The 22,208-nt window shown below is 45.5% G+C and overlaps 1 pseudogene; it reads left to right on the forward strand.

Moving 5' to 3' along the window:
* Nucleotides 1-22,208, forward strand: part of LOC123056117 (protein DEFECTIVE IN EXINE FORMATION 1-like) — a 174,656-nt pseudogene that overhangs the window by 144,938 nt on the left and 7,510 nt on the right.

Here is a 22,208-nt window from a genome sequence, read left to right on the forward strand (position 1 = left end):
AGTCTCCCACTTGCACTAGAGTCAATAATCTAGTTACATTGTGATGAATCGAACACCCATAGAGTTCTGGTGTTGATCATGTTTTGCCCGTGGAAGAGGTTTAGTCAACGGATCTGCGACATTCAAATCCGTATGCACTTTACAAATATCTATGTCTCCATTTTGAACATTTTCATGAATGGAGTTGAAGCGACGCTTGATGTGCCTGGTCTTCTTGTGAAACCTGGGCTCCTTGGCAAGGGCAATAGCTGCAGTGTTGTCACAGAAGAGAGTCATCGGCCCCGATGCATTGGGAATAACTCCTAGGTCGGCAATGAACTCCTTCATCCAGATTGCTTCATGTGCTGCCTCCGAGGCTGCCATGTACTCCGCTTCACATGTAGATCCCGCCACGACGCTTTGCTTGCAACTGCACCAACTGACTGCCCCACCATTCAAAATATACACGTATCCGGTTTGTGACTTAGAGTCATCTAGATCTGTGTCGAAGCTAGCATCGATGTAACCCTTTACGACGAGCTCTTCGTCACCTCCATAAACGAGAAACATGTCCTTAGTCCTTTTCAGGTACTTCAGGATGTTCTTGACCGCTGTCCAGTGTTCCATGCCGGGATTACTTTGGTACCTTCCTACCAAACTTACGGCAAGGTTTACATCAGGTCTGGTACACAGCATGGCATACATAATAGACCCTATGGCCGAGACATAGGGGATGACACTCATCTTTTCTCTATCTTCTGCCGTGGTCGGGCATTGAGCCGTGCTCAATCTCACACCTTGCAATACAGGCAAGAACCCCTTCTTGGACTGATCCATATTGAACTTCTTCAATATCTTATCAAGGTATGTGCTTTTTGAAAGACCTTTCAGGCGTCTCGATCTATCTCTATAGATCTTGATGCCTAATATGTAAGCAGCTTCTCCAAGGTCCTTCATTGAAAAACACTTATTCAAGTAGGCCTTTATGCTTTCCAAGAATTATATATCATTTCCCATCAATAGTATGTCATCCACATATAATATGAGCAATGCTACAGAGTTCCCACTCACTTTCTAGTAAACACAGGCTTCTCCATAAGTCTGTGTAAACCCAAACGCTTTGATCATCTCATCAAAGCAAATGTTCCAACTCCGAGATGCTTGCACCAGCCCATAGATTGAGCGCTGGAGCTTTCATACCTTGTCATCATTCTTAGGATCGACAAAACCTTCCGGCTGCATCATATACAATTCTTCCTTAAGGAAGCCGTTAAGGAATGCCGTTTTGACGTCCATTTGCCATATCTCATAGTCGTAGAATGCGGAAATTGCTAACATGATTCGGACGGACTTCAGCTTCGCTACGGGTGAGAAGGGCTCATCGTAGTCAACCCCTTGAACTTGCCGATAACCCTTAGCGACAAGTCGAGCTTTATAGATGGTAACATTACCATCCGCGTCCGTCTTCTTCTTAAAGATCCATTTATTTTCTATCGCTCGCCAATCATCGGGCAAGTCTGTCAAAGTCCATACTTTGTTTTCATACATGGATCCTATCTCGGATTGCATGGCTTCAAGCCATTTGTTGGAATCTGGTCCCGTCATCGCTTCTTCATAGTTTGAAGGTTCACCGTTGTCTAACAACATGATTTCCAGGACAGGGTTGCCGTACCACTCTGGTGCGGAACGTGTCCTTGTGGACCTATGAAGCTCAGTGGTAACTTGATCATGATTGTCATCATTAACTTCCTCTCTACTCGGTGCAGGCACCACAGAAACATTTTCTTGTGCTGCGCTACTCTCTGGTTCGAGAAGAGTCATCTCATCAAGTTCCACTTTCCTCCCACTTACTTGTTTCGAGAGAAACTCTTTCTCCAGAAAGGACCCGTTCTTGGCAACGAAGATCTTGCCTTCGGATCTGAGGTAGAAGGTATACCCAATGGTTTCCTTCGGGTATCCTATGAAGACACATTTTTCCGACTTGGGTTCGAGCTTTTCAGGTTGAAGTTTCTTGACATAAGCATCGCATCCCCAAACTTTCAGAAACGACAGCTTAGGTTTCTTCCCAAACCATAATTCATACGGTGTCGTCTCAACAGATTTCGACGGAGCCCTATTTAAAGTGAATGCGGCAGTCTCTAAAGCATAACCCCAAAAAGATAGTGGTAGATCGGTAAGAGACATCATAGATCGCACCATATCCAATAGAGTGCGATTACGACGTTCAGACACACCATTACGCTGAGGTGTTCCAGGCGGCATGAGTTGTGAAACAATTCCACATTTCCTTAAGTGTGTGCCAAATTCGTGACTCAAATAATCCCCTCCACGATCTGATCATAAGAACTTTATTTTCCTGTCACGTTGGTTCTCTACCTCACTCTGAAATTCCTTGAACTTTTCAAAGGTCTCAGACTTGTGTTTCATCAAGTAGACATACCCATATCTACTCAAGTCATCAGTGAGGGTGAGAACATAACGATAGCCACCGCGAGCCTCAACGCTTATTGGACCGCATACATCAGTATGTATGATTTCCAATAAGTTGGTTGCTCGCTCCATTGTTCTGGAGAACGGAGTCTTGGTCATTTTGCCCATGAGGCATGGTTCGCACGTGTCAAATGATTCATAATCAAGAGACTCCAAAAGTCCATCTGCATGGAGTTTCTTCATGCGTTTGACACCAATGTGACCAAGTCGGCGGTGCCACAAGTATGTGGGACTATCATTACCAACCTTACATTTCTTGGCATTCACACTATGAACATGTGTAACATCACGTTCGAGATTCATTAAGAATAAACCATTGACCAGCGGGGCATGACCACAAAACATATCTCTCATATAAATAGAACAACCATTATTCTCAGATTTAAATGAGTAGCCATCTCGCATTAAACGAGATCCAGATACAATGTTCATGCTCAAAGCTGGCACTAAATAACAATTATTGAGGTTTAAAACTAATCCCGTAGGTAAATGTAGAGGTAGCGTGCCGACGGCGATCACATCGACCTTGGAACCATTCCCGACGCGCATCGTCACCTCGTCCTTCGCCAGTCTCCGTTTATTCCGCAGCTCCTGTTTTGAGTTACAAATATGAGCAACGGCACCGGTATCAAATACCCAGGAGCTACTACGAATACTGGTAAGGTACACATCAATAACATGTATATCACATATACCTTTGGTGTTGCCGGCCTTCTTTTCCGCTAAGTACTTGGGGCAGTTCCGCTTCCACTGACCGTTTCCCTTGCAATAAAAGCACTCAGTCTCAGGCTTGGGTCCATTCTTTGGCTTCCTCCCGGCAGCTTGCTTACCGGGCGCGGCAACTCCCTTGCCGTCCTTCTTGAAGCTCTTTTTACCCTTGCCCTTCTTGAACTTAGTGGTTTTATTCACAATCAACACTTGATGTTCCTTTTTGATCTCCACCTCCGCTGATTTCAGCATCGAATATAACTCAGGAATGGTTTTCTCCATCCCCTGCATATTGAAGTTCATCACAAAGCTCTTGTAGCTAGGTGGAAGCGACTGAAGGATTCTGTCAACAACCGCGTCATCCGGGAGATTAACTCCTAGCTGAGACAAGCGGTTGTGCAACCCAGACATTTTGAGTATGTGTTCGCTGACGGAACTATTCTCCTCCATCTTACAACTGTAGAACTTGTCGGAGACTTCATATCTCTTGACCCGGGCATGAGCTTGGAAAACCATTTTCAGCTCTTGGAACATCTCATATGCTCCGTGCTGCTCGAAACGCTTTTGGAGCCCCGGTTCTAAGTTGTAAAGCATGCCGCACTGAACCAGGGAGTAATCATCAGCACGAGTTTGCCAGGCGTTCATAACGTCTTGGTTTGCTGGGACGGGTGCTTCACCTAGCGGTGCTTCCAGGACATATGCTTTCTTGGCAGCTATGAGGATGATCCTCAAGTTCCAGACCCAGTTCGTATAGTTGCTACCATCGTCTTTCAGCTTGGTTTTCTCTAGGAACGCGTTGAAGTTGAGGTTGACATTAGTGTGGGCCATTTGATCTACAAGACATATTGTAAAGGTTTTAGACTAAGTTCATGATAATTAAGTTCATCTAATCAAATTATTAATGAACTCCCACTCAGACAGACATCCCTCTAGTCATCTAAGTGATACATGATCCGAGTCAACTAGGCCGTGTCCGATCATCACGTGAGACGGACTAGTCATCATCGGTGAACATCTTCATGTTGATCGTATCTGCTATACGACTCATGTTTGACCTTTCGGTCTCTTGTGTTCCGAGGCCATGTCTGTACATGCTAGGCTCGTCAAGTCAACCTAAGTGTATTGCGTGTGTAAATCTGGCCTACACCCGTTGTATGCGAACGTTAGAACCTATCACACCCGATCATCACGTGGTGCTTCGGAACAACGAACCTTCGCAACGGTGCACAGTTAGGGGGAACACTTTCTTGAAATTTTAACGAGGGTTCATCTTATTTTTGCTACCGTCGTTCTAAGCAAATAAGATGTAAAAACATGATAAACATCACATGCAATCAAATAGTGACATGATATGGCCAATATCATCTTGCTCCTTTTGATCTCCATCTTCGGGGCGCCATGATCATCATCGTCACCGGCATGACACCATGATCTCCATCATCATGATCTCCATCATCGTGTCTTCATGAAGTTGTCTCGCCAACTATTACTTCTACTACTATGTCTAACGGTTTAGCAATAAAGTCAAGTAATTACATGGCGTTATTCAATGACACACAGGTCATACAATAAATTAAGACAACTCCTATGGCTCCTACTGGTTGTCATACTCATCGACATGCAAGTCGTGATTCTTATTACAAGAACATGATCAATCTCATACATCACATATATATCATTCATCACATCCTTCTGGCCATATCACATCACATGACACTTGCTGCAAAAACAAGTTAGACGTCCTCTAATTGTTGTTGCAAATTTTTACGTGGCTGCTATAGGTTTCTAGCAAGAACGTTTCTTACCTATGCCAGAACCACAACGTGATATGCCAATTTCTATTTACCCTTCATAAGGACCCTTTTCATCGAATCCGATCCGACTAAAGTGGGAGAGACAGACACCCGCTAGCCACCTTATGCAACTAGTGCATGTCAGTCGGTGGAACCTGTCTCACGTAAGCATACGTGTAAGGTCGGTCAGGGCCACTTCATCCCACGATGCCGCCGACTCAAGATAAGACTAGTAACGGCAAGAAAATTGACAAGATCCACGCCCACAACAACTTGTGTTCTACTCGTGCATAGAAACTACGCATAGATCTAGCTCATGATGCCACTGTTGGGGATCGTTGCAGAAATTTAAAATTTTCTACGCATCACCATGATCAATCTATGGAGTCATCTAGCAACGAGAGAGAGAGAGGAGTGCATCTACATACCCTTGTAGATCGCGAGCTAAAGCATTCAAGAGAACGGGGTTGATGGAGCCATACTCGTCGTGATCCAAATCACCGATGATTCTAGCGCCGAACGGACAGCACCTCCGCTTTCAACACACGTACGGTTGGGAGAGACGTCTCCTCCTTCTTGATACAGCAAGGGGAAGGAGAGGTTGATGAAGATCCAGCAGCACGACAGCGTGGTGGTGGAAGCAGCGGGGATCTCGGCAGGCTTCGCCAAGCTCAGCGAGAGGGAGAGGTGTTACAGGGGGAGAGGGAGGCGCCATGGGCTTGGGTGCGCAGCCCTCCCTCGCCCCCCTCCTTATATAGGGGCCCTGGGGGGCGCCGGCCCCCTAGAGATCCAATCTCAAGGGGGGTGGCGGCCAAGGGGGGGAACTTGCCCCCCAAGTCAGGTGGGGCGCCCCCACCCCGAGGGTTTCCAACCCTAGGCGCAGGGGGAGGCCCATGGGGGACGCACCAGCCCACCAGGGGCTGGTTCCCTTCCCACTTCAGCCCATGGGGCCCTCCGGGATAGGTGGCCCCACCCGGTGCACCCCCGGGACCCTTCCGGTTGCCCCGGTACAATACCGGTGACCCCGAAACTTTCCCGGTGGCCGAAACTGGACTTCCTATATACAAGTCTTTACCTCCGGACCATTCCGGAACTCCTCGTGATGTCCAGGATCTCATCTGGGACTCCGAACAACTTTCGGGTTACCGCATACTAATATCTCTACAACCCTAGCGTCACCGAACCTTAAGTGTGTAGACCCTACGGGTTCGGGAGACACGCAGACATGACCGAGACAACTCTTCGGTCAATAACCAACACCGGGATCTGGATACCCATGTTGGCTCCCACATGCTCCTCGATGATCTCATCGGATGAACCACGATGTCGAGGATTCAAGTAATCCCGTATACAATTCCCTTTGTCAATCGGTACGTTACTTGCCCGAGATTCGATCGTCGGTATCCCAATACCTCGTTCAATCTCGTTACCGGCAAGTCACTTTACTCGTACCGTAATGCATGATCCCGTGACCAACCACTTGGTCACATTGAGCTCATTATGATGATGCATTACCGAGTGGGACCAGAGATACCTCTCCGTCATACGGAGTGACAAATCCCAGTCTCGATCTGTGCCAACCCAACAGACACTTTCGGAGATACCTGTAGTGCACCTTTATAGCCACCCAGTTATGTTGTGACGTTTGGTACACCCAAAGCATTCCTACGGCATCCGGGAGTTGCACGATCTCATGGTCTAAGGAAATGATACTTGACATTAGAAAAGCTTTAGCAAACGAACTACACGATCTAGTGCTATGCTTAGGATTGGGTCTTGTCCATCACATCATTCTCCTAATGATGTGATCCCGTTATCAATGACATCCAATGCCCATGGTCAGGAAACCGTAACCATCTATTGATCAACGAGCTAGTCAACTAGAGGCTCACTAGGGACATATTATAGTCTATGTATTCACACATGTATTACGATTTCCGGATAACACAATTATAGCATGAATAATAGACAATTATCATGAACAAGGAAATATAATAATAACCATTTTATTATTGCCTCTAGGGCATATTTCCAACAAATTGTCGAACATGTCGAATATATGCCCAGTTTGCCGAATTTTAGCCGAACTTTGCTGAATACTCTTTTAAAAAAAAACATAAACAGCGTCTGGGGGGCGGCCCTGGGGTCGGCGGCTGGGAACCCACTCGCCCCAGGCTGATTTTTTGCGCCGGCTCGCCCTCAGGCGGCGATTTACGCGGCCAACGGCTGGAGATGCTCTAAGTTTGGTTCGCTTCACTGTTTTGTTCTAGTCATTAAACTAGCAACCGAAAAAGCACACAAGTATTCATTTTTTTCTAGTTATTAAACCAACAACAAAAAAAGCACACAAGTAGTCTTTTTTTACTGGATGTGATTGTTTAGCGTTTTTTTTTGTGTGTAACACATTCCCCTACAGGGGGTGTTGTGAAGGTGCCGCGGCCGGCGGTGCTGCGAGCCGTGCTGCAGCCGTCTTGCGATATGCCGGCGGTGCTACTATGGATGTTGCGTATGCTGCGAGCGATGTTGCTTAGGGATGACCCCATGCTGCAAAACGTGCTGCGACGCTAGAGCGGTGCTGGTATGGATGTTGCGTGTGCTACGAGCCGATGTTGCCTAGGGATGCCCCCATGCTGTAAACTGTCTTGTGACGCCAGACAGTGTGGTGATACAGTGCTGTAGGTTGTGAGGGAGGTGCTATGACGACCGATGGTGTTGTGACAGCCGAGGGGACACATCGGTGTTGTCCTCTGCGAGAAGATGCTCACAGCGAGGCGACGAGCGAGTCATTGGCGGACTGCCGGCGTACAATCTGATGGCTGTGATTGAGCGCATCCAAGGGCTGACGAGGCGGCTGTTTTTGGTTGGCTACAGCCACTTGGTGCCTAGCACTAGCCTCATAAGTCATACATAGAGTGAACACACACCATTGCACAAATCTATTAAGCTCCAGTCGTCGATAGGTGGTTCATGAACATGGTTCTAATTTTTATTACCTTTAGTGTTCTCTGTATTGCCATTAGTGATCATAGATAGATTGGAAGTTTGTCTTGAAAAAAAATGTTGAGCTGTAGTACATGAAGAAGCGAGCGACAACCGCCAGTAATCGTTTGGTTGATTCCACATAATCACCAACGAATCGGCCGATCAACCAAACAACACGGACGCAACCAACATGCCTTCCAAATTACTATGAAATTTGTACCACGTCAAATGAGATCCCTGTTCAGTTTATCAAACGAAGAGATTCCCCGGTGGCTGGATGATCGGATCCATGATCGAGGCGCGACTCGTGAGGCGTGTACGAATCTACCATTTCGTGCCGTCGCCCCGGCCGGCCGGAAGACGGCCGGCATCTGGTGCCTCCACCTTGTTGCCATGGCCACAGTACACCCGCCAAAGGCACACCGGCCTTTGTAAACTTCGCCGTTCTTGTCCACTTGCAATTTGCAAGGACCCGCGAGTGCCAGCCAGCGCCATGCATGCAGCCATATCGATATCCCGGGCTCCTTAATTCACGTCAGTAAAATGAAAATCAGAGGTCTCAGTTCAGCACACCGGGGTTCAGTGAGTTGTGCCACAAAGTTCCTTGCCATGGCCGTTGCCGCTGGAGCTCGGCTGGGACGCGTCGACCGACCCGTGCGACGGCAGCACCTCGAAGTGGGGAGAGACCGTCAGGTGCTTCGAAAACGGCGCGAGTGACGCCGGCCTGATCAAGGCTATCGATCTCCAGTCCCTGGGCCTCAACGGCACCATCGACGCGGAGCTGCTCTGCGCCGCGCCGGCGCTCCGCGTGGTGAGCCTGCAGAACAACACGCTGCGCGGCGGCCTCCCCGCCAGCGTCTCGGCCTGCTCGGAACTCACCCACCTCTACGTAGACCACAACTGGCTCTCCGGCGCCCTGCCGAGCTCCCTCGGCAACCTCTCGGGAAGCTCCACGCGCTCGACGTCTCAAGGAACGACTTCTCCGGCGAGATCCCCGCCGGACTCAGCCACCTTCACGGCCTCATAAGGTTCAACGCCGACGACAACCACTTCCAAGGCACCATTCCTGATTTCGACCTCGCCAGGTTCGAGAGCTTCGATGTGTCCAACAACAACCTTACCGGACCTATCCCCAAGAGCACCGGACAATTCCGCGGCGACAGCTTCGCGGGCAACGCCCCCGGCATGTGCGGCGAGCCTGTGTTCTCTCCGTGTCCCTTTGAGGAAAGCAAATCAAGGAAGACGCTTGCATGATTGTGATCCATCTGATGTGATTTTTATTATGTGTTTGTTGCGGTGATGAATTTTATCTGATAATCATGGACTTTTGGGATGAATAGTATCATGTGTTGAAAAGCCACACATTTGTCTTTTTTGCACAGCCCTCATTTGGACGTATTTCGTCCTGAAAATTTACACACATGTGTATTATGCCTCCTTGTATGTATTTTTTTAAATATAAAATGAATTTTGATTTTTTTTTAAAACGGCCTCCATGGAGGCCAAGCTCCAAAAGCAATTTTCACTTGCACATCAGTTTTTGTATACAGTGTCATATCTTGTATTTTTAAAATCCAATATTTTACTTTGGTTCTTCAACATTTGGCCTACTTAAGCCACATAGTCACAATAATCCAAGTTTTAGATGGTTTTTTTTTCATGATTTCAATCTGTTCTTGAATGTTGTTTTGCCTATTGCTTTGCACAGTGACCAAGTTGGAATCTGAGTTTTCTATATGCATCGACATATATAGATCACTGATTAGCCTTTTTGTTCTCAAATAGCAATTGGTATATTTTCATTACCAAAGGCATTTACCATGTTATATGCTATATTTTGCTTCCAACTACCAATTATTATAGAGTAAACAATACTAAGATTCAGAGGAGGGATGTAAATATACCAAAAAAGGATGGATATCATGTTTTTCTTTTAACCTGAATTTCACTCAAATATATGGTCGCATATAGATATCATGTTGCATTATAGAGTAAACTGTCTTTAGTAATTGGTCTGTGTCATGCGTACTTGATCATTCCATGTATCCATCCTTTTTTGCTTATCTATAAAGATGAAACTATCACTCCATGCTCTGTAAACAGTAGTGTGTTCCCTCTATTTGATCACTAAAGTGATAATGTGGTAAATCAGATAAGCAATTCAACTTTCTATGTCCTTTTAGAAAAGATATGGGATCATGCTAGCTAGCTTTAAGCATATATGAGCATCATATCAGGAATTGCTTTCAGAGGAGTCAAAATGCTCTGATCTCGCCAATCCTAAGGAAAGAAAAACATATAATTCAAAATGCAACATAAAGTTGCATATCATCATATTTGACATTCCATATAAGTTGACATCTAGAATATATTCTGCTAGCCCAAAAGGCGGTAATGATAAGATAATGTGGTAGAGACCTAGCTATATGCACAAAACACAATTAGATCTTGTTCTCTAGGACGTGCGTATATAAACAGATGCTGGAAGGAAGAATTACTGCAAATCAATGACTGAGGAGAGGAGACCTTGCAAAGATGGATCCCGTTTGTTTACACATGGCCCTCCTATTTGTTTCATAAGCACGTCCTAGAGAACAAGGTCTAATCGTGTTTTGTGTCATAAGGTAGCATATTTGTAACTCTGAAACAAAAGCAATCTTTGGTCAATAGTTTGAAAAATTCATATAAACACTAGTGTAACAACCCTGCAAAGGCATGCATGTGCATTGTAATGCAAGACTACAAGCTTTTTTTGTTTTAGGGAAGCAAGACTACAAGCTTGGGCAACAAATTTTGGGTTCACACGCTTATCCCGGTGGGCCGATGATGACCGGCTCCCCTGGCCCAATTTTTTTAGGAAGTCGATCCAGAGAGGGAGATCCTATTTCACGCGTGGGCCGCTGTGTAGCGACCTAGCGTGCACCCCCTACTCACCTAGCGTGTGTTTTTGGGACGCCAATATGGGGTCGCGGCGCTCCTGATTTTCGTTTCTTTTTGTTACTTTCCTTTTTCTCTATAAAATTGTTCAGGATTTAAAAATTGTTCTAAATTTCAAATAATGTTTGAGATTTAAAAAATATGTTCAAGAGTTTGAAAATTGTTCGCGAATTCAAAAAAATATTCTTGCATTTAAAAGAGGTTCTCGGAATTGATTTGTTTCAAAAAATATTATTGAATTTAAAATGTTCAAAAATTCAACAAATGGTCATGATTTTGAACAAATGTTCGCGGTTCAAAAAGGCTCACAAAAATAAAATAAAATGTTCATGAATTACAGAAACAATTCATTGATTGAAAAAATGTTTGCTGACTCATGAATTCAAAAAAGTTCATGCGTTACCAAAAAAAGTTCGCCAAACAAAATATGTTCATGAATTTTAAAAATACCTCCCCAAAAATTTAGTCGATTCAAAAAATGTACATGAGTTTTGAGAAAATATTCATAGTTTAAAAAAAGTTCGCGAATTTAAGAAAAAAATCATGAATCCGGAAAATGCTCAAGAATCTGTACTAAAGGTTCGCAAATTTGAAAAATATCATGACTTCGAAAAAATGTTTACAAATATGAAAGATGTTCACAAAACGAAAAAGGGGAAATAAAAAATTGAACATGGAAAAAAAGAAAGGAAAGAACAAAAATGAAAAAAGAAAAGAAAAACACAAAAAGGAGAAAAAACGGTCTACAAATGTTCTAGAACCTTTTCAAAACCGGGAAAAAGCTAGTTGGGCCGGCCCAAAAATGTACGTGCAGGAGCTGGGGGTGCGCGCGTGGTCGCTAACGAGCGACCCGCGCGCCAAATAGGGTTGGCCATCCAGAGAACCCATCAGCCTTGATTGGCCGGACCAGTGTCCCAATGGGTAACATTGGCCCATTCCCATCGTGAGCTGTGGGCATCATATTCTATGCTAACATATCCTCAGTCACTGTGTGCTGTTGTTTGGCCGTCTTCTGTATCACTCAGAAAGGAGAAAAAAAGGATTAAACAAGTCTTGTATTATTTAGGCTTGTGAGAATTGGGTGAAATGCAGGTGAGAAGATCAACATAAACACTGGAGCTGAAATTGCAACTTTCCTGTGAAACAGACTGGAACTCTGAAGCTGCAGTAGTTTGTATCAACCTCAGTACATTTTCTTTTCAGGTTCTTTTCTTCTTTACTGTACATTGTTTCCTTTGTGGCAATTTTGATTTTGCATCAAAGTTTTCCATGAATGTTGTTGTTACTGCTCATCAGCTCTGTCGATGGATCCTTGCTGCTAAGGGGCCCATCCCGTGCAATCGTGTATACACCTTGCTCCGGTCATGTTCGAAGTCCAGCTAAAAGTAAAAAGGGAGGAGAGTCTGAAGAAGCCTGGGACTCCCGAGTATTTTGCTCAGCTGTTTTAGCAATGGAGGAGAAATCTTGCAAAAAAAAAAACAGAGGAGAAACGTTTTTGTTTGTGAGCTGTAGAACTGATGTTTGTAGTATTCAGGAATGTGCTGCTGGGGGTCTCTTGTTAGCTTGTGGTGTGACTGAAGAAGGTCGGAGGGACGTCATGGTGGTGAAGCCCGAGGCCATGATGATGGATGGAGCCGTCGGTTGTCGTTCGTCAAGCTTAATTAGTTCTTTTGAGAATTGTTGTGTTGTGTTGGTAGGATGGAAGATGGATGCATTAGAGTGGGTAGATAGTAGCTCTTTAAGATATCATCCATCCTGACAGTGCATCTATCCGTGTGTCTGTTTCTTTTACCGTCTTCAGTCAATCTCGTACTTTCGGTCTTCTAATCTGCTCTGCGCTTGTAGATTTTTTTTTTATGTTTGATTCAGAGTTCAAGGCAATCCGTTGAGATCAAAATCCTAGTATCTTCCTCCGTGGGCACTCTTTTTATAGGTATTGATCTGACTATGTTCCCAATCACAGCATGTTGCCTTCATTCATGTACCGAAATACCATGTGTTTATGGAGTAGTTGCATGTTAAGCTGACCAACATTTATGTTTTATCTAATTTTAACCTTGAACCACTAAGAAATCGAACACATAAGCGTTGCTTTGGACCAGCCTTGGATTAATATGTCTTGTTTGGAAATAACAAGACATATTTCTACAAGATCGTCCTGCTTCGTTGTCGACCCGGATGGCGCAATCGAGCTCTCAAGGCGGGTTGTTTCTGTTGATTTAAGAGAGAAACTGCTGGTTGCTATGGACGCCTCTCTGTCTGGTTTTCTTGCTCGGGGTACAACTGAGTTCAAGCTGGTGTGCTCCAGCACGAGCCACGGCGTGTGCGACCTCGGTTCCTGCAAGATTCAAGTCACCGTTGCTTGGTCCCTCTTTGTTATTGTTGTGTGAACGTGGGTAGTGTTTGGTGGTTGCTCGAGCGTTGACGAAATGTTACGAAGCTGTCTAGTTTAGCCATTTTCAGTGGTAGCACTCCCAAGCTGTTGAGCTGGCTCTCAGTGATCATGTGTATTTGCTGACATGTAAGTTATCATGTTCTGTGTTGATCCACACTGTGTGCCATTGTTTGGCAGTCTTCTGTATCACTCAGAAGCAAGAAAAGGGTTAAACGACATTACTACATTATTTGTAGGAATTTGGTGAGATCAACAGAAAAAAGCTGGAGCTGCAGCAGTTTGTATCAAGCTCTGTACATTTTGTTTTCAAGTTCTTAATTACAAGTCCATTGTGCTTGTGCATCAAATTCCCAGCAATGTTGTTGCTGCTACTTCTCATCAGTTGTGGTGGTTTAGCGGAACCAAAAAAGGTTGAAGGGGATCTGTATTTTCAGGCAAATCCATCAGGAATAAATGGATTCCAGTTAGTATTTTGATGCCAGTTTCTTTCCTTGCAGACTGAACATTGAATAACGGCATACTTGCTGCCGTGATAATCATGAAAAGAAAACCATAAAGTGCAAATAATCATGGCAATGGTCGCACAACCCTGAAGACTGCCAAAAGTCACAGTTGTCTGAATATTTCGAAGATGTCCAGCTCTATCCTTTTAGCCATTTTTTGGGTGGTATAATATCTCTAGGCTGTTGAACTGTTTATGTGTGATCATCATGTTATGTGGGTGAAGAGATGTTATGGTACTCTGCTCTGTTAGTATGTATTTTCTCATATGTAAGTTTAAGCTTGTGTATGTAGTTTTGGCAGTCTTCTGTATTACTCAGGAAAAAAATGTTAAACGAGTGCAGGCATATGTACATAAGTGTCACCGTGGCATGAAATATCAAAGGAAAGTTATTTAGGGCCCGTAGGAATGGGGTGAATGCAGGTGAGAGGACCAACAGAAACGATAGAACTGAAGCTGCAGCTTTCCTGTGCAGGTGCAGTGCAACATACCTTTTTGGTTGTTGCAACCCCACAAATGGCTCATGTCTGTTAAACAGGCCGTATGTGTCGTATGACTTGTGCGCATGTGTACCGTATCTTAACTGGAGTTGTTACGTATCTTGGAGGTTAGGATAGGAGGTTTATCTCTAGTTCATAATTCTATCTCTAGCTAGCTTGATCTCCAAGTTCTCTCCTGTACGAGATCCAAACTGTACGCGCTACCAGGGTCTCGCACCCCTGCCTATAACATGTACGGCGTCCCCTCTCATTGAGGCAAGACGTTTTCCGCTTCGCACATGGTAGTCAGAGCCTTTCCTTTTCCCATCTAGAGCTTCTGTCAAACCCATCTAGCCTAGCCATGTCTTCCTCCGGCGCCTTCTCGCCCAACCTCAACAACCAGGTCACAGAGAAGCTGTCACGCACGAACTACGTGCTATGGCGCACGCAGATCACACCTCAGCTGCGCGGTGCCGGCGTCTTCGGCTACGTCGACGGCACCAACCCGGAGCCGGCCAAGCTCCTCGTCACCACCAAGGATGGCAAGGAGACTTCATCGCCAACCCTCTCCACCCTTTATGGGTACGGGAGGACCAGCAGGTCCTTGTCTACCTGCTGAATAACCTCACCAAAGAGGTCCTGGTCACGGTGACCACGGTCACCACGGCGGGCGCGCTCTGGACGACGCTCGCGGCCATGTTCTCGTCACAATCGGCGAGTCGCATCAACAACATACGCACCTCCCTCATCAACGCGCAGAAGGGTAACCTCTCGGTTGCCTCCTACTTCGCCGCTATGCGTGGCTATGCCGACGAGCTGGCCGCGGAGGGCAAGCCCATCCAGGACGATGAGCTCATCTCGTACACCATCCACGGGTTGGAGGCGGACTATCAGCCACTGGTGTCGGCCCTCGACGCCCGTGTTACTCCCGCGACCCTTGACGAGCTCTTCGCCATGCTGTCGAACTTCGACCAGCGCATGGCACAGTTCCATGGATCCGGCGGCTTCAAATCTTCCGCAAACCTGGCGTCACGCGGCCGGGGTGGTGGCTCCCGCTCGCGTGGCTCTCCTCGCTCCAAAGGGCGATCTGGCGGTGGCGGCGGCAACGATCGCGGCCACTCTCCTCAGCGCTCGGGTGGCCGAGGTCGCGGGCGCGGGCGCGGTGGTGGAAACAGAACGCGTCCAGAGACTCCGCGGTGCCAAATCTGCGGGAAGCCCGGTCACACAGCAAAGGATTGCTGGTACCGTTATGATGATGATGAGGACTCTCAAGACGACGACAAGGTAGCTGCTGCCGCTGATGGTTCCTACGGTATTGACACAAATTGGTACGTCGATAGCGGCGCCACAAACCACATCAGGAACGAGCTTGAGAAGGTCACCATGAAGGAAAAATACCGCGGCAAAGATCAAATCCATACTGCTACGGAGAAGGTATGGGTATAAGTCACATTGGTCACTCTATATTTCGTACCCCTAGTCGAAAACTACACATTAAGAAAATCTTGCATGTCCCTAGTGCACACAAAAATCTTCTTTCCGTCCATAGAATTGCCCTTGATAATAATGTTTTTCTCGAATTTCATCCTTTTTTCTTCTTGATTAAGGATCAGGTCACGAGGAAAATCCTCTATCGAGGTAGATGTGTTTGAGGGTTCTACCCGTTGATTCCGAAGTTTAGAAGATACAATAAACAAGTTTGTGGTGCTATCAAGCTTTCGTCCACACGATGGCACGATCGTCTAGGACATGCTCTTTTTCTTTAGTAGAAAAGTTGCTTAGGAAAAATAAGCTCCCGTTTGTTGGTGAGCATCGTGTTGAAACTATTTGTGATTCATGTCAACGAGCTAAAAGTCATCAGTTGTCGTATCCCATCTCAACTAGTGTTTCTACCAAACCTTTGCAACTCATTTTTTCCGATGTTTGGGGTCCAGCCCCTACCTCCGTTGGTAGACATACGTATTACGTCAGTTTTATTGATGACTATAGCAAATTCTCGTGGATCTATCTCCTCAAAGGAGATCCGATGTGTTTCAAGTTTTCCAAAACTTTCAAGCACTTGTTGAACGAAAGTTTGATCGCAAGATAATCGCTGTCCAATCTGTTGGGGAGGGGAATACGAAAAATTAAATTCCTTCTTCCAACATCTTGGCATCTCACACCACATGTCCTGCCCGCATGCTCACCAACAAAACGGTTCCGCCGAACGCAAGCACAGGCACATTGTCGAGGTTGGTCTTGCCCTTTTGGCAGGCGCATCCATGCCTCTCAAGTTTTGGGACGAAGCTTTTCTCACAGCCGTTCACATTATCAACATGCTACCTAGTCGTGTCATTAATAATGAAACTCCAGTAGAACGACTTCTTCACACTAAACCAGACTATAAGTCTCTCCGTGTTTTTGGGTGTGCATGTTGGCCCAACCTTCGTCCCTACAACAACCGCAAACTCATGTTTCGCTCAAAACAGTGCGTCTTCCTAGGGTATAGTGCACAGCATAAAGGGGTCAAGTGTTTAGATGTCTCCACTGGCCGTGTCTACATCTCACGTGATGTGGTCTTTGATGAAACAAAATTTCCGTTTGCTGACCTCCATCCCAATGCTGGTGCACTCCTTCGCAAAGAAATCCTTCTTTTGCCCTCTCATCTCACTAGTTTTGATCAAGGGGGACCAAATATTGATGACCTATTGACTAACCCATCTAATGATGTGCATGAGTTTTGTGTTGATGCAACAGACCGAAGCAGTGCGGAAACTACAGAAGCAAACGCAGAAACTGGCAGAAAAACGGCTCACATTGAGCCATGTTCTATGTGCCTCCCCGGGGGAAACAGATCCGCCTCGGGATCTGCCCAGCTGCAGCGAATCGGATCCTCCTCGGGATCGGTTCCTGCGAACGAGGCAGGTGCAGGCGCCTCAGGATCCTTCCCTGCCGACGGGGCAAGCAGCCGCGGGCGCGCGCGGCGCGCGCCGCGCTTTCCCCAGATCCACGTGACCGGCTCATGGGGGACACGCGCGATCGGGCGGACGCGGCCCCGCACCAGTCTCCATCAAGCCTGCGGTACGAGGTACGCCACCAACCCGGTGACGTACACGCGGCGTGGCGACGCGCGACGCAGGGAGGGCCCGACCGGCGCGGCGATCCAGGCAGATATGCCATCATCACGCAATGGACGAGCTGCATGCACATGCACATGCACCGGCGGGATCTTCTGCGCCAAATTCACGTGCCCTACTTCAACAATCAGCTGCAGAAAATCCGACAGCATCTTCATTGGGATCTGATGTGGTCACACATGAGCAGTCTGCAGGATCCTCTGTGGCCACCGATCCTGATGTTTCTCAACCACGACGCACACGGCTACAACAAGGGGTAATTCAACCCGTTAATTACAAGCATATAACCAAGTATGGTATGGTTTGTTCCACAGGTGAACCAGATGAGCCTAACACCCTTGAAGCAGCATTGTGTGATGAGAAGTGGAAGAAAGCTATGCATGAAGAATACATGGCATTGATGAGAAACAAAACATGGCACTTGGTTCCCCCACAGCGAGGTAAAAATTTGATTGATTGCAAGTGGGTTTTCAGGATCAAGAGGAAAGCTGATGGAACCATTGATCGTTATAAGGCTAGATTGGTTGCAAAAGGCTTCAAACAGAGGTATGGCATAGACTACGAGGACACCTTCAGTCCGGTAGTAAAGGCGGCCACTATTCGCCTTGTCTTATCTATTGTTGTCTCTAGAGGGTGGAGTCTCAGACAGCTCGATGTTCAGAACGCGTTCCTCCATGGTGTTCTGGAAGAGGAAGTGTACATGAAACAACCTCCTGGGTTTGAGAGTAAGAATGCTCCCTCTTATGGGTGCAAGCTTGATAAAGCACTATATGGGTTAAAGCAAGCTCCAAGAGCATGGTATGCTCGTCTCTGTCACAAAATGCAAGCACTTGGTTTTGTTCCGTCTAAGTCTGACACGTCATTGTTCATCTACAACAAGTCCAACACATGCATATTTGTTCTCATATATGTTGATGATATCATCGTGACTAGCTCATCTGATGAAGCAATTACAGGACTTCTTAAGGATTTGAGTGCAGACTTTGCTCTAAAGGATCTTGGTGACTTGCATTATTTTCTTGGGATTGAGGTGAAAAGCACAAGGATGGACTTGTTCTCTCTCAAGAAAAGTATGCCACTGACTTGGTCAAGAAAGCTGGGCTACAAGGATGCAAACCCTCTCTTACTCCATTATCCAGCTCAGAAAAGCTATCCCTTGCAGAAGGCGAGCTCTTGAGTCAAGAAGACAGCACAAAATACAGGAGTCTGGCAGGAGCCCTTCAGTATCTCACGCTTACCAGGCCTGATATTTCTTTTGCTGTTAATAAAGTCTGCCAGTTCCTCCATGCACCTACCAATGTTCATCTGACAGATGCAAAACGCGATATGTCAAGCACACTCTGAACTTAGGACTGAACTTCAGCAAATCACCATTTACTTTAGTCAGTGCATTCTCTGACTCTGATTGGGCAGGTTGTCTTGATGACAGACGTTCTACTGGTGGTTTTGCAGTATTTTTGGACCTAACTTGATATCATGGTGTGCACGTAAACAAGCAACTGTGTCCAGGTCGAGCACAGAGGCAGAATACAAGGCATTGGCAAATGCCACAGCTGAGATCATATGGGTTCAGTCCATGCTGAAGGAACTTGGCATACGAAGTAAACAGGCTCCTTGCTTATGGTGTGACAATCTTGGAGCTACGTATCTCTCTGCAAATCCAGTGTTCCATGCTAGAACAAAACACGTAGAGATAGATTTTCATTTTGTCAGAGAGAGAGTTGCTCAGAAGCAACTTGATATACGCTTTGTGCACTCCAAAGATCAACTTGCAGATGGATCCACAAAGCCTTTGCCTACAAGAAGCTTTGAAGACTTCAAGCATAATCTCAACTTGATGAAGTTGTGATTAAAGGAGGGTGTTAAACAGGCCGTATGTGTCGTATGACTTGTGCGCATGTGTACAGTATCTTAACTGGAGTTGTTACGTATCTTGGAGGTTAGGATAGGAGGTTTATCTCTAGTTCATAATTCTATCTCTAGCTAGCTTGATCTCCAAGTTCTCTCCTGTACGAGATCCAAACTGTATGCGCTACCAGGGTCTCGCACCCCTGCCTATAACATGTACGGCGTCCCCTCTCATTGAGGCAAGACGTTTTCCGCTTCGCACACTGTCGTTAGCAGCTGCAATTAAGACCGTGGACTAAGCATTTCTAGGAAGAAGATTAATCAATGTAAAGGTTAAGTGGCATAAAAAAGAGAGCTTGCAATCAAACTAGCGCAGACGAATGACTACGAATTACGATGGTTACAACTTCTATCAGGAATATATAGATTCCAGTTGGTACATCGAAGCCCATTTCTTTCCTTCCACGGTGACTATTTCATTAGACAACGGCATACTCGCTGCCATGTTAATCATGAAAGAAGAATATCTAGTGAAAATGTGACTAGCCAGAACTATAAGCATGTCCTATGACATACAGTAGAACGGGTCCAACTACTCTGAAGACGGTCAAGAGTAACTGCTCACCTTATTCTAGTTCGATGGTATTCGCACACCAAGCAGGCATTTTACAGAGATAAAAGGGAAAGTGCACTAACAATGTCATGGTTGTCAACGAATTAGATGGCCAGAACTTGTATATGTTAAAAAATGAGGCCACTGCCATGTAAAGTGAACCATCAGGGCCACATGCAAGAGAGCAAGAGAAGGATCATCCAATCACGAGCACACAGTTGTGCCATATCTGTGTCACTCCACCGGACCTTTTGCTAGTTGATCTACAAAATATAGTGGACTCATCATATTTGAATCTGGTGTTCTGTAAGCAGAAGAAGATACCCAATCCTGATACAAGTTGGTCTGGTTGCTTTAGTGTGAAGCTGAGCTCCATTTGGCCTGCACATATGGTGCACACACATAATTTTATTGCATGTCCTCACCTATCAAACCGTGGAATCACTGGGCTCTGGGCGATTTTTACCCAACAATTTTGCTCATATCCCATGTTTCCATAAGAGTTAAAACCCACTAAGCTCTTACATCCCCCCTCTACCACACCTAATTAAAAAAAAAGAATGAAATGACAAAATAGTGAGCTGCGCCTACAACCAAAACCCAGTAAGTGATTCCATCCTTTTTTAATCATCTAAAGACGAAATTATTGCTCCATGCTGTGTAAAGAGTAGTGCGTTCGCTCTGTTTGATCACTATAGTGATATAATGTGGTAAATCAGATAAGCAATTCAACTTTTCGTGTCCTTTTAGCAAAGATATGGGATTGATCATGCTGGCTAGCTTTAAGCAGATTTGAGCATCATATCAGGAATCGCTTTGAGAGGAGTCAATATGCTCCCACCTCACAAATCCCAAGGAAAAATCATACAAGTCAAAATGCAACATAAAGTTGTATATATATCATGATATTTGACATTCCATATAAGTTGACGCCTACAATATATTCTGCTAGCCCAAAAGGTGGTTATGATACGATACTATGGTAGAGGCCTACATGCACCGAACACGGTTAGATCTTGTTCTCTTGGATGGGCCTATATAAATAGACGCTGAATGGCAGAAATAATGCAAACCAAGAACTGAAGACACCGAAGTTCAGTAGTGGTAATGCATGAGCGAAGAGCAAGCCTTACATGGCTGCAAGGGCCTTATCTCTGATAGCCAAGAATGACTTGCCTGTGTCTTGTTCCTCCCTCAAGGCTTAATTGGCCTTGGGGTGTGGTTTCATGGGCAGTCTTCTTGGCTAGCCTGAGTGGCTCCTGCCGACCATGCTAGGCTGAAATTTCTTCTCTTTCATAAATCAATGCATGATGATCTTCATGTTCCATGCATGGAGAAAGTTAGTTTGGTGTGGTCGCGAAGATGTACCATCTTCTAACTTGAGGTTTTTTTGTACTCCCTCCGTCCCATAATATAAGAGCGTTTATTACACTAGTGTAGTGTCAAAAACGCTCTTATATTATGGGACGGAGGGAGTACGTGATGGTATGTGAGATTATAAAAGAGGAGAAATAAGCCCACTAAGCCTGGTTAGTTGTGCATAGTGTCCTTGTCATTGACAATGACATCTGGCTTTACAAAACATCATCTCATAAAATCTAACTTTTGGCCAGCTGATTCCCCAATATACAGTACAGTTTCGTCATCCTTTTTTCTAAAATTAGTTGTCGAGGCCACAATCAGCTTGAAGGTCGTGGAGGGGTCGTGGCCGGAGAACCACCGAGGAATAGTCATTGCTCTCACCTCCGGCATAGGCGAGAAGAATCAAGTCGTCGTTGCTTGGTCCCTCTTTGTTATTGTCGTGTGAACGTAGATTGTGTGGGTAGTTCTTTGGTGGTTGCTAGAGCTATGTTACAAAGCTGTCCAATTTAGCCAGTGGTAGTATCCCTAAGCTGTTGTACTGTTTCTGCATGATCATATTTATTTTCTGAGATGTAAACTTGTTCCTGTTGTAAGTATCATGTTCTATGTTGATCCATGCTGTGTGCCATTGTTTGGCAGTCTTCTGTATCGCTCAGGAAGCAAGAAAAGGATTAAACATTACATTATTTGGTCTCGTAGGAATTTGGTGAAATGCAGGTGAGATCAACAGAAAAAACGCCAAAGCTGCATCAGTTTGTATCAAGCTCTATACATTTTGTTTTCAAGTTCTTAATCATAAAGTCCCAGGGCTGTCCATTGTGCATCATAGTTTCCCAGGAATGTTGCTGTTACTTCTCATCACTTCTTTTCTAATAGAACCAAAAAGGTTATCAAGGGGATCTGTAATTTTCAGGCACATCTACCAGGAATAAATGGGTTCCAAATTAGTATTTTGATGCCAGTTCCTTACCTTGCAGACTGACTATTTCATTGAACAACGACAT

Source organism: Triticum aestivum, chromosome 2D, assembly GCF_018294505.1.
Source record: "Triticum aestivum cultivar Chinese Spring chromosome 2D, IWGSC CS RefSeq v2.1, whole genome shotgun sequence".
NCBI lineage: Eukaryota > Viridiplantae > Streptophyta > Magnoliopsida > Poales > Poaceae > Triticum > Triticum aestivum.